Genomic DNA, 12,115 nt, shown 5'->3' with positions numbered 1-12,115 from the left:
AGTCTCCTTCAAACTTCAGGAGTGAGTGGTGTGTTCCAGTCAACTGCATGATGAAGAAAATTTCAAGACTACATGTGAAGGAACGTAAGGCCATACACAGTGTACGTAGCAAGCAACTGAGTTTATCACGGAGGAAATATTAATCTACAAGTGAGAGGCTAAACTGCCACAGTAAGATGGTGGCTTTTGGGAGAGCCAGGGACAATTGGTTAAAAACAAAAGACATTTTCCTGCCCTGTAGGCTTCCTGCAGTTTCTTGCTAATGTTTATCCGTGAATACTTTTTCAGAAAGTGAAAACTGCACTCTTACCCTTGTGTCTTTCATGAAGATATAAGGATACAGATTAATTAACAAAACACAGATTACTCCTTGTTCTGGTATATTCCTGCACAAAGCTTCTATTTCTTTCAGCTTGATTCCAGAAAACAAGCTTTCTGTCTAGTCTTTATTTTCACCACTAACTTTTCAATTAATTTGTATGTACACAACCCTAGTTATAAATTCCATTAAGTTTTGACTGTCAGTCCTTGGCTGTTATGTTTCTTTCTTGAAGGTACAGGGTCAAACCTTCCATTGTTGGACCTCTGGTGTCTTTGAATTTAGTCCTGCCCTTCCAGTTACAGGGATGAAACAGAACTTTGGTTCTAAATACTTCTTATTTGGACCATTTCAATCATCCTCTCAGGAGTTTTGCGTCTTCCATCGGCATGCATTCCAATCTAGCTCCACCCTTGCTTTTATCTTCAGTGCCTCAAACTGCTTGTAAGCTTCAAGTAGGTCACTTGACTGCGTCTGTCTCATTCTATATCCACTTTTTCCTTTCTTATCCTGAAACATCCATCTGATGAACAGGCCCTCATCTCTACAAAACATCTTGAAACTTCCTTTGCTCTATAAGGCATCCCCATGGCAATCACAGCTCACTGCAAGAAACAGTCTCCCATCATGTGTGTGCATGTGTGTGAGCAGACTGGATCATACCTGATACTTCAAGTTTGTTATGCCCTTAGGGCAGGAACTTTCATCTCTTCCTTCACAGCACTTGACCTCATATAAAGAGCCAAGTAAACCTCACTCTAAATGAACAATAAACACTGTAACATAATTTAGACAATAAGTATGCTTATTTAGTTAGACCACTCTAAATAATCTTTTTTGGTTTCCTGGTATTTAAATTGTTGACATCTACACAACTTGCTATTTAATCTTCACTTATTTATTCTTTAACCAAGTATCTTAACTTATAAAGTTGAATTAGCCCCTAAAACAAACATTCCAACATACACCCACTTGAGCACACACAAATCTAGAATTCATTGCACAACAACAAATTTTTTCTTTGGGGCCCTCTTTTTTCCCCTCCCAATATTAATGCTTTCCAGTAAACTTGAAAATTTTCCTCTAAAATGCTTCAAGGTAATTATCAACCTACCATCAATAATATAAAAAATACAAGTACCCAATTCCACATTTGTCTACTATTAATCCTTAGTAAAAAAAAAAAAAAGTGTGCACATTTGAACATGATATTCTTCTTGCATATGTTGTTTGTAAGTCTAGTGAAACCAATGACAACATCACTCATTGAACTCCAGGCTATAGTACCCATATTTTTATGACTTCAGAATGAATCAGAAAATGTTTTAATAGTACTAATTGTAACAATTCATTAAAACAGAAATGAAAAACAGATTGTATCATATCCGTAAGGGAAAATAATACCATAACTATTGCTGGTTGAGTAAAGTTAAGTTTTACTAAGATAACCACAATTTTTATAGAGAAGCCTTGATACTTTGCAAAAATCAAATGCTTCAAATTCTACCCTTCATCTTTAAAATAAGAATGTTGGGCTGTATGATTTCCAACTATGGTCCCTTCTTGCACTCTGAAATCTACTATCTCTGTAATTCCATAAGCATAAGGACACCAGATATCTTCAACACTTAGTAAAATGTCTGGCATATGGTGAAGCGCAATCAATGTTTGATGAATTAATAAATTTTGCAATAGGTTTGGTGCTAGATATCTAAAAGTGAACATGATCTCCCTCTGAAACCTGATCGTGCCCAAAACCTGATCTTAGTAAAGGCTACCATGATATGCCCAGTTGGAAAAAAAAAAAAAAAGTGGTCATTCTAGATTCCTAATTCCTCCTCACCCTGAATATCAAATGCATCTGTAAACTCAGAAGATTATACCTCTAAAAACTATTTCAAATGTATCCATCTCCATCACCACTCTATGACCCAAGTCACTATTGTCTTTGAGTAGATGATTCTAACAGCCCTCCAACCGCTCTCATTGCTTCCATTTTTAACCACAAATACAAATACATAGGCCCATGCTTACACACGTTTCATTCTCCACAAAATAGCCAAAGTGAGTTTTTAAAAATTAAATCAGATAATGATTCTCTACTCTTAAAATGTTGATTGGTTCCCATTGTACTTACTGGGTTAAAATCCAGAGTCTTAACCATGGCATATAGGTTCTGAATCATCTGGTAGCTGTTTACAGATCTAATCTAGTCTCACATCACCTCCTCCTTATCCATCCCCCCCCACCTCCCCCCCCCCCCACACACTTAAAAGCTCTGATGCAGTTAACACCAGGTTACTTTCAGTTCTGGAAACACCCAAGCTCCTTTATGCCTCGAGTATTAAAGCTTGCTGATCTCTGCCTAGGCTGCTCTGTTTCATGCTCTTTTCATGGCCAACCTCTTCTTATCCTTTAAGTCTCAGTCTAAAACCTACTGCCAGGGACTTCCTAGATGGCACAGTGGTTAAGAATCTGCCTGCCAATGCAGGGAACTCAGGTTCGATCCCTGCCCCAGGAAGATACCACAAGCCACAGAGCAAACTAAGCCAATGCACCACAACTATTGAGCCTGTGTGCCACAACTATTGAGCCTGTGTGCCACAAGTACTGAAGCCTGTGCACCTAAAGCCTGTGCTCCACAACAAGAGAAGCCACCACAATGAGGAGCCTGCACACCACAATGAAGCGTAGCCCCCACTTGCCGCAACTAGAGAAAAGGCCTGTGTGCAGCAACAGAGACCCAACGTAGCCAATTAATTAATTAATTAATTAATTAAAAAATAAAATAAAATAAAACCTACCTCCTCCAACCACCACTACTTATCACCTCACGAATTAGTTCCCCTCTTGTTATTCTATATCACTGAATTGTTATTCTATATCACTGAACTCTGTCCTCTGTCTTCTTGACACTTCTCTAAATTGCTGTTTCTTTAGCTTCTCATTTCTGATCACCCCTGCAGGATCCCACAAGCTTCAACAGGTCAAGAACTTGCTTCTCCTCACTGCAATATATTCAGTGTTTACTTGGTATTCAGTAAACAATTGTTGAATCACGGAATGAAGCTATGTAACAATCACAATAGAATTCCTAAAAAGAATATTTTGGAAAGTTGTGAATTTCCATTTAACGCCTTAAAGAAGATGATCTACCTTAAGAACTTGATATTTTTTCCTTTGACACAGGATACTTCAATTAGCATGAAGATTGTTCTTAAACACAATGTCAAAGTCATCAAACTTAAGTGAACCTGAAATTGCCCTTTCTGAAGAAATTCAAAACTACACCTCTTAGCCTTGGCAGGAAATACATATAATCAATTCTGGTTTTGCATGAAGGAAAGTATGGTTCACTCACTCGGATTCTAGAGAATGTTTTAACTGAATCTCCACTGGGAAAGTACTTTCCCTGTGTTCAGGCCATGGCAGCTGGGTAGTACATGAGATTCCAACAGGACCATGGACCTCAGTGTTTAGCAAAGCGACATAAGAATATCATAAATAAATGGTTACTCTAAACTAAAACAAAAGCAGAATTGTTAACTTGTGTATTCACAACCTTAATGATAGCAGCTACTGTACCATGCCAGAGCTCAAAAAGATCCCATCACTTGATGGACTCATAGCTTTTAATTATTTTCAGGGTCAGAAACTGATTTGTACATCTACTTGTTTGTATGGTTCTTTTTTGCAACCAGATGAGCTAGGAACACATGCTGTGAGTATTACATGGTGCAATAAGAGATGACATCCATGCTCTTAACAGAATTTTCTATAAATCCAACAGCCACACACACAGGTATTTACATTTGTAACTTTTTTTCAACAAAGAACATATAAATAGGCACATAAACAAAGATGTATATAAATAGAATGCCATATGCCATAGAGTTGCAACATGTTTGAATTTACCTACAAGACTGCAATGTTCAGCAAACACAAGAGAAGGGCAAAGGAGGAGGGAGCTAGAGAGAAAGAGGAGAGAGAACAACTTATACAACGTTCCACCACGATGCCTCCTTTGTACTCAATGACCGTGTGCTCCCACATGTGTGGGACAAACGGGAAGTGCATTTTTACAGCCAGCGTCAGCTTCCTCGGCTCTGGTGGGGAGGGTATCTCACTGCGCACACGTGATCCCAGAGCTTCAGAGTACATACAACTTCATACCACATGGCTGCACAACACAAACAAACTACTCCAGTTGTTCAAAGAACAGTGATCTGTTCTGTTGCTAGGAGAGAAAACAAATATAAAATTGGCAGAGTTGGTAGAATACTGCAATTTGTGAGTGATTTGTGTACCTTTCAAGAGTCATTTTGTTCACATCCAGTTGCCACCTTTTCTGTTGACACTGGAAACTAACTGCTTTGTAAAATGAATGTGATTGCACTGTATATGATGTATAACTACAGAGAGCCAATATTTATCTGAATTCTAACCTTTTTCTTATTTAAAAAAAAAAACCTGTTCTGTAGCTGTTGCTAACATGTTGGTTTGTCAAGCAGTAGGACATTTTATTGAGCTGTATGCCTAAATGCTAACATACAGCCTTTCTATAGGTAATGGTTCACACAACAAAAACACACACAGGAAATTATATAGCATGTGTGCATGTATTCATTCGTATGTGTGAATACATGTGTGTACACGTACATGCATACATGTGTGTATGTACATGCATGTGTGTGAATGTGGGTACATACACATTTTGTGCATATTCCCCCTATTGAAGAAAATCTTTAAAGGCAACATACTTGTTAAGATTCTTTTCTCTCAACAGATGAATGGATAAAGAAGAAACAAGATGTGGCACATGTATACAATGGAATATTACTCAGCCATAAAAAGGAACGAAATTGAGTTATTTGTAGTGAGGTGGATGGACCTAGAGTCTGTCATACAGAGTGAAGTAAGTCAGAAAGAGAAAAACAAATACAGTATGCTAATGCATATATACAGAATCTTAAAACAAAATGAACCCAGTGGCAGGGGAAGAATAAAGATGCAGATGTAGAGAACAGACTTGAGGACACGGGGTGGGGGGCGGGGGCGGAAGCTGAGATGAAGTGAGAGAGTAGCATTGACATATATACACTACCAAATGTAAAATAGATAGCTAGTGGGAAGCTGCTGCATAGCACAGGGAGATCAACTCGATGCTTGGTAATGACCTATAGAGGTGGGATAGGGAGGGTGGGAGGGAGGCTCAGGAAGGAGAAAATATGGGGATATATGTGTAAATACAGCTGATTCACTTTGTTGTACAGTGGAAACTGCACAATGCTGTAAAGCAATTATACTCCACTTAAAAAAAAAAAGATTCTTTTCTCATTTTTTGAAATACTAAGTTCCATGCCACTGGAAGACATGTAAGGATATTCCCACCAATCTGATATTCTTTGATGAAGTAAAGAACACAAAAGAGCTTCACCATACGAAGTTCACTAAACAAACTTGTTGTGGTATACTACTGTCAACCTATGAAGTTATATTTTTATTTTTATTATTTACCAGAATATTTCTTCAATAACTGCAATTGTTTACCTGATTAGAACTTAAAACTCTTTTAAAATTCTAAATATTTAAAGAATTTCAGGCCTGATTTCTCCCACTGTCTCTCTCTCTCCCCCCAAGCAGCCTCTAAGGAAAGGCCATACGAACACACAGCAAGATGGTGGCCATCCGCAAGCCAGGGAGAAAGCTCTACCAGAACCTGGCTATGCTGGTACCTTGAGCTCAGACTTCCAGCCTCCAGAACTGTGAGCAAATACATTTCTGCACTTTCTGTCCCTCACTCTCAACCACACCACCTCTCCACTGGAAGAATGAACCAAACTGTGATACCTAGAAGGGAATCAGCACTCTAGATCCCATATTGCAGTGGATCTAGTGGAGACTGTTTTAGCTCCAAGATAAATTCCAGGAGGCCAAATCTGTTTTCAGATTTTTTAATTTTTAAAAACACCTTGACAGGGCCTTGGGTTTTCACACATGGTTTTTCTCACTGTGTGATTAACTTCCATTCATTCTTCAGCTCCTCTACAAAGGCTTCCCTAGAGCACTGCCATCCCCAATCTGGATGTTCCCCTTCCATAAGCTCCCACATCACTCTGGACATAGCCTTTATCACATGTGGCCATATGCTTACTACTGTTCAGTCTTTACACCAAAACTCGTGAGGATATGGGTTCCCTGAACCACCCCCCCACACTAACTAGCATATACTAAATACTCAAAGGTTTGTTGAATACATGTAAGGGAAGGAAGGAAGGAAGGAATAAACAGATGCATCCGTCAGTCTTTGGAGCCTAATAGGATGGACCTCAGAGGCCTCAAGGCTCCCCATAGTGCAGTACAAAAATCCTAAACATGTGCTATTAGAGACACCAATGAAAGGACTTCACTCCATGTGATAAAGGCTATGTCCACAGTAGGAAAACTCTGCTCCTTCTTAAGAAGGTTTTAATTCAATAGGGAAAAAAGTATTTTAACATATATTTAGCTGTGTTCCCTGCCCACCATATCAGTATCTGAGGGATTAGTGAAAAAAGAAAGCCACTGGAATTTCCAAGGCTGACAACCTGAGTAGAAACAAAAATCAAATTAAAACAAATGCTTTACCATTGATGGAACTGAGAGAAATGACAGATACATGGCAAATGTACTGCTACTCTTAAGCTCATGACAGACATTATTAATTAATCACAGTTCTCCTTCCTGAGAAACCTAGATGCACCTCCAGATGCCTTCTCAATACAGCACTACAGACAGTCACAACCAACCAATCATATATGAAAAGGAGAGAGAGACTCTTTGTTACTTTGATTCTGTAAATAAACCAAGAACTAAAGATATCCCTCTAACAGAAAATAGAAATTCAGGTGCTTCTCCAGAGAGAAGGCCATTTGAAATGAGAAAAGAAAAGAAAATCAACTTGCTTTTTCTTTTTTTACTTGAGGTATAAGTGACATAACACTATATTAGTTTCAGGTGTACAAAACAATTAATCAATATTTGTATATATTGCAAAACAATCACCACAGGAAGTCAACTTTACATTAATCACCATATATAGTTACAAATTTATTTTCTTGTGATGAGAATGATCAAGATCCACTCTCCTAGCTACTTTCAAATATGCAATACAGTACTACTAACTATAGTCACTAACTTTCAGGGGCCATGCTCATCTTCTCAGTAGCACTCCAATTTTAGTAAACGCGCTGCCAAGGCAAGCAGGAAAGTCAACTCTTCTAATGGAAAAAACTAATAGTCTGCTGAGAGCTCTAAGATGGCAACTATCATTGCATCATATGGCCACAAAGAACAAAGAAAACAGATCTGAAGCAGGGAAAAGGAAATAGGAGTTGAATGCCCTTTGCTTTATATTTATTAACCCTGTCTATGACAGACCCTTAAAAATAGAATCAGAAACCAGATTTTATAAACATCTCCATTTTTAAGATTTTGTGTGTCTTTTCCCTCCCTCCTAGTTCATTTTTCATTGGTAAAATTTTATTTCGAAAAGCTGCCTCAAGGAACAAAGAAAAGAGACTTTCCACCTAAATCTGAAAATTAATGGGATTATAATACCTAGCAGATGGGGGAGCAATAGCAGCTATGAAGGGGGCTTTTGTACACAGTGGGCAGAGCGAAGACAGCAAAATTGAAGCAAGTGGAATGCTGAGAAAGACAGTCAGGCTAAGGTGGGGAGAATCTTCCCAAGCTGGGTCCTCCTCTCACAATAGGGAAATAACCTCTGGGCCTATCATTTAAAGAGTTCCTCCATCTCTGTGCCCTGGTGGTCACATTTTTATACTTAGACAAAAGCCTGTCTAAAATGCCACTTTTGATGTCAGATTTCTTTAGCGAGTCCAACTCAAGCAAGTCAGCTATGTTGTCAATTACATTATCATTTCAAGGCTCTCTATGGGGCCAGCTTTTTATTCAACCACACTTCAAAGAAAATATTATACATGTAGGTAACTGTGGCTGAGATAGTCATTTGTTTACAATGAACTCTCATGTTTTCTTCTTCAAATGCAAGCCTTGAGGTGCTTAATGGTTTCCAATAAGAACCACTTCTTTTTTTGTCAATTAATCCTGTGGGTTGAACATCATCAGCCTTGTTTTAAAGCTTTGGAAAATTATAGGCACTCTAAGCAGATAAATCTTGTCCTAATGACTGAACCATGGTTGCTCTCCCAATGGTTTATTATACTGAGGTATTGACAATCCAATTTTTCCATTATAATTTGAGGAAAGTGGGGAGATGTCAAAATGAAGAAATCTGACTGCTCTTCCACTTCATTTGGCATCATTCACATTATGACGGACTTTGATGTGTTAAATTTTAATCTTGGAGGAGGTACATTGTTCTCATATAATCTGAACACATTTTAGTTCTTCAAAGCATCTAACTAATTCACACTTCAGTTTTAGATGAGCAGAATAGAAATCTACCTTTACCGTGCATGAATATATTTAATTAACAGTTCCATGAAAGATAAATAAATCCCATATATGAAAAGCCATTTTTTAACTTAATTTTTTATTTTACACATTGTAAAAAGCCATTGTTTTAAAAATAGGAATTTTGGTGGGACATATGATATTTGGAATGTCCAGAAGCCTATCCTTGGAGAACCCTCTCTCCCTCATTCCATATTGTTTCTGATGGTAGCACCATCCCACTGCCACAGGATGGGCCTGGACTTGACTATGCCTAGGTCCTAAGTTCCCAGCCCAGGAAGAGGGCATATGACTGAAGCAGTGCCAAGTAGAGTCCTTCCTTAGGACAACTATAGGGACACTGGAAGAATGAGCATCTGAGATGAATGAGGCTGACAGCATTCATCTCCCCTGGCCCATAGAGGAAAGTGGTCTGCACAATGAAGTGAGGTAGACAGAAGCAGACGTGAGGAAAGACTAGAGAGAGCCCTGGAATATCCATCCTAGTTCCAGCTCCTGAAGTCCTGGCCTTTGTGTATCTTCCTTTGATCCTATGAGATATGTCTTTCTCTTCCCAAAAAAGTGAGCAAATAAATTCCCATTTGCTTAATGTAGCTTGAGTTGGTTTTAATCATTTGCTACCCCAAAAAGATTTTCTTAATATCCAGGAAAATCACTTACTGAAAACATGTCTGGGAAAATTTTCTTTAAAATAATAAAAATCTAGGCTTACAACACATAGAGCTTACCCTACCTTGCATCATACACAAAAATTAATCTAATATGGATATTAAACCCAAATTTAAAAGCTAACACTTCTAGAAGAAGACATAGGAGAATAAATTCACAACCTGGGATTAAAAAGTTATTTTTTCATAAATGATATATAAAGTAATAAACATAAAGATTTATATTTAGAAATCATTAAAAGTAAAAACCTCTGTTCACCAAAAGACATCATTTAAAAAAAGGAATAGGCAAGCCAGACATTGTCTGAAAATATTTACAAAACTTATATCTGCCAGAAGACTTACATCCATAATAGATAAAGGATTTCTACAACTCACTAATAAACAGACCAAAAAAAAATTAGAAAAGGAAAATAAATAAACCCTTTACAAAGGAAGATACACAAATGTCCAATAAATTCACAGAAAAGTCCAACACCATTAGTCATCAGAGAAATGTATATTAAAATCACAGTTAGATACCATTATATAAACATTTGAATGGCTAAAGTTAAAAACAGCTGACAACACCAAAAGTTGGTGAGGAATGGAGCAACCAGAATTTTCAGACATTGCTGGTAAGAGTATAATTGATACAACCACTTTGATAGAAGGTTTGGTAGTTTCTTATAAAATTAAACACATCTTTACCTGTGATTTTACCAATGCCTATCAAAGATGTTTAACCAAGGGCAATGGAATCCATATGGTCACAAAAATATTTGCACAAAAATATTCATAGTGGTTTTATCTACATTAGCCTCACCTAGAAATAACTCGATGCCCATCAACAAGTGAGTAGATAAATTGTGGCATAATCATACAGTGAAATACTCCTTAGCAATAAAAGGAAACAAACTATATATATATATACATAACAACAAAGATGAATTCAATAGTTATTAATAATGAGAAAATGAAACCAGATACAAGAATATACACTTCATGATTCCATTTGTATGAAATTCTAGAATAGGCCAAACCAAAACCAGTCTATGGTGATAGAAATCAAAAAAATGGCTACTCCGGAGGGGGGTGGGAAGGGGCACAAGAAACTTTCTAAGGTGACAGAAAAGCCTTGTGTCTTTATGGAATATGGTTACATGGGTGTAAATATCTGTCTAAACTCATGAACTGTACACTTGAGACTTATGCACAAATAATGTTGTTCTAATAAATCTTATCCCCAAAATAAACTGAAGATACTGAATTCTAGTAAGTGGGATTGCTTTTTGCTATGGAATGGATTAGCAGTTCTGAAATTACCTTCTGAGTATTCCAAGTTGAATAAATAAATATGTATGTTGAATGCAATGGGAAGCCAGGTTCCTCACTGCTGGAAAACGAAGTGACAAACACGGAAATGGAGAGATAAGAATGTACCGTGTGGTTTGAGATAGAATTAGAGATATCAGCATGAATTCATGGTTTTTATTTTTTAATAAAATTACATATATTTAAGGTGTAAAACATAAGGATTTGGTATACATATCCATGGTAAAAAGATGACTACAGTCAAGCTATTAACAAACCACCTTCTCACATGGTTATCATTTTTTGTGTGTGATGGAGCACCTGAAATCTACTCTCTTAGCAAAGTTCCAGTATTTGATAAAGTATTATTAACTATATTCATCATGCTGTACTTATTCATATTGTGTAACTGCAACTTTGTACCCTTTAAGCAATGTCTCATGATTTTTAATAGATAGGTACATAGATATAGAAATAAATACAGACGTATATTTACTAATGCAGCTCACTGAGAGAACCTTGAAGTAATGACACACCAGAAGCGAGCCATGAATGAGTACACTTAGCATCCAGATCTTGGCTTCTAAACACCATTTACTTTGAAATAGAATCATGGCTACTTGGATAAAAATGATTGATTTCAGGGCTTCACCAGGAAAAGCACAAGATGACGCTAGAATAATCTGTGCCAAAAGTAAGGAAATACTAAAGAATGATGGGGGACTATTGAAAGGACAAAGAGGCTAGTTTGAAGTGGTTTTCACTGGAGAAATATGGGACAATTTGAACATAAGGATAAATAATGATAGTAATAGAGCATACCCATAGAATAAAACAAGAATATATGAGTTTTGATATAATAAAAAAAGAGGCAAACAAATAAACAAATGGAAGATATGAGAAAGTTCTTCCTTTCAGTAGAATGTCAATTAATAAACATGGAATCGATAATGAAGTCACAAATTATCAATGAATGCAAAACCTAGTGGGTAAATATTTGGTGGGAAAAAGATATTTACATAATCTCAAAGTATCTTTCCACAAATTCATCCTAATTTGGAAAGGGTAAAACAGTAACTTTACTGTGAAGAAACCTGGCAAACCCAATGTGATCAGAGTTTACATTTTCAATGTTGGAATTAACTGACATCACGGGCCTCTTGATGTGATACTCTGAGAAGGACACATTATCACTTCTGTGGTGGTCCTGCTAAAAATGCATAACCTAAACCTAATAATGAGGAAACACTGCACAGACAAAAACTGAGGTACATCCTACAAAATACCTGCTCTGCATTCCTCAAAAGACTCAAGGTCAAAAAAGACAAAATGGTTAAGGAACTTTTCCAAATGAAAG

General features: G+C 37.1%; 1 protein-coding gene across 1 annotated transcript in view; it reads right to left on the bottom strand.

Moving 5' to 3' along the window:
• ARHGAP24 (Rho GTPase activating protein 24) overlaps nt 1-12,115 on the bottom strand; it is a 476,239-nt gene that overhangs the window by 388,073 nt on the left and 76,051 nt on the right. The gene's annotated exons all lie outside the window — the stretch shown is intronic.

The sequence above is a fragment of the Hippopotamus amphibius genome, chromosome 3 (assembly GCF_030028045.1).
Source record: "Hippopotamus amphibius kiboko isolate mHipAmp2 chromosome 3, mHipAmp2.hap2, whole genome shotgun sequence".
Classification (NCBI taxonomy): domain Eukaryota; kingdom Metazoa; phylum Chordata; class Mammalia; order Artiodactyla; family Hippopotamidae; genus Hippopotamus; species Hippopotamus amphibius.
The sequence above is the reverse complement of the archived record's forward strand: the minus strand, read 5'-3'. Positions and strand labels throughout refer to the sequence as shown.